The following is a 2,020-nucleotide window of genomic DNA, read 5'->3' as shown; positions in this document are numbered from 1 at the left end:
TCAGGACCACTCAGTGGTGCTCCAACCCACTCAGTGGCCTATGCTGTGGGAGCTGCTGAGCAGTCCTCAGTGGCTGACTGCCCACTCCAGTCTTCTGTGGGGAACTGCTGGACGGGCATCTGCACACCCTCAGACCAGTCGGCCACCCCAGACTGAGCAGCAGTGAACTCAGGCGTTGGTGCGGTCCATTCACCCTGGAATTCCCCCTTGGTCACAGCCTTCTCAGCGGCAGCCTGCTCCTCCTTCTCAATCTCCTCTGGGTTTCTGTAGAAGTAAAGATCAGGCATAACCTCCCATGGGTGCTCACGGGAGATAGCTCCTTGCATGCGGAGTATTTCCTGGGCCAGCATCCACCACATGAGACCCACTGAGTGAGCTCCCTTGTTGTTGCATGGAATGGCAATGTCCACATAGCGCTGGGGAGAATCTGTGTTACACAGAGCAATGGTAGGCAGGTTGACGTAAAAGGCCTCTGGAAGGGGCTGGTGGTCAGCCCGGGGATCGGTCACCACTGGAAGCTGTGGCTCCCTGGAGGCTGCTTGGAACTGGTTAGTGAAGGTCCCAGGTATGAAGTGGCCAGCAATTGGAGTGGCTCCTGTGGCAGCAGTGAACTTCAGTACAGCTCGGGGCCAGCGTTTCCGGAAGAAATGATGCTAACGTCAGCAGGGTTCTCAGTGGCAACAATAGCACAAGCTGAGAGCAACAGCTTCTCCCAGGTCCTCTTCAGATTCATGATGTAGATACCGTCACTTTTCCTTTTGCAGATGCACTGCTCCGTCTGAAAGTCAAGGTCGTGCCACCTAAGTGGGTTCCTGCAGCAGGGAACTTGAGAACACCCTCCTTCTGCAGGACGTCAAGGGCCCCAGACATTGTGTAAGTTTCCCTTTTAAGTTTCAATGGAAACCAAGAACAATGCCATATGGACCCATCCCCAGGTAGCATGGAAAGTTGTCATTATTTTCCAACAATAAAGTATAACTATTATTTATACAGAATTGACATTGCATTAGGTAATTTATATCAAGTAGCAATGTATAATATATGAGGATGTCTATACATCACATGCAAATGGTCAATTATTTTAAAGGCACATGTATTTATTCATTTATTATTATATGTGTTTGGGTGTTTTGTTTGCGCATATGTCTGTGCATTATGTGCTTTGTGTGCCTGCAAAAGCCAGAAAAGGGATCGAATCTCCTGGAACTGTATTTACAGACTGTTGTTAACCACCATGTAATTGACAGGCAACCTGAGTCTTCTGGAAGGGCAGTCAGTGCTCTTAACCAGAGCCATCTCTCTGTCCCTCATGCTAAACTATTATATGGTAAGAGACTTGAACATCCTCAAAGTTTGGTGTCCGTAGAGGGCCCTGGGAGTGCTACTGACAGTGAGACAATGTCTATGGTATGACTGCCACCTGGTGGACAATAATCATAAGACACATCAATGATAACATTTCTTAATTTTTGAATATCTAAAATATGAAACAAGTACATAATTACTAATGCTAAATAGCCTTATATCAGCAAAGTTTTTTATTAAAAACCTCACTGGACAATGAGAAAAATATATAATTTCTTAGAAGACAATACTACACATAGAAACATGAGTAAATATTTCCCAGAACATCATGATCAAATTATCAAAAATCTTGACTATTAATGATGGGGGAAAAGGGGCCTGGAGAAACAGCTCAGTTGTTAAGTATTCCCAGATAACCCAAGTTCAGTCCCCAGCACCACATCAGGCATGACTCTCTGTAACACCCACACCAGGTAAACCAACACCTTTGGTGCACTTACCCACATGCAGACACACACATCTTCACATAATTACAGATATTAAAATGAAACTACATGTAATGTGTTTTCTGTCCCTTCAGAGGCCAGAAAAGGGATTGAATCTCCTAAAACTGAATTTACAGACTGTTGTTAACCACCATCTAATTGACAGGCAACTTGAGTCTTCTGGAAGAGCAGTCAGTGCTCTTAACCATAGAGCCATCTTTCTATCCCTA

General features: G+C 45.2%; 1 pseudogene; it reads right to left on the bottom strand.

The window, feature by feature from the left end:
* On the bottom strand, positions 1 to 870 carry LOC148005432 (small ribosomal subunit protein uS2 pseudogene; annotated as a pseudogene).
* Between the last annotated feature and the right edge of the window lie 1,150 nt (positions 871 to 2,020).

The sequence above is a fragment of the Rattus norvegicus genome, chromosome 6 (genome assembly GCF_021556685.1).
Source record: "Rattus norvegicus strain SHRSP/BbbUtx chromosome 6, alternate assembly SHRSP_T2T, whole genome shotgun sequence".
NCBI lineage: Eukaryota > Metazoa > Chordata > Mammalia > Rodentia > Muridae > Rattus > Rattus norvegicus.
Note: the sequence above shows the minus strand (reverse complement) of the source record. Positions and strands in the feature narration are given on the sequence as shown.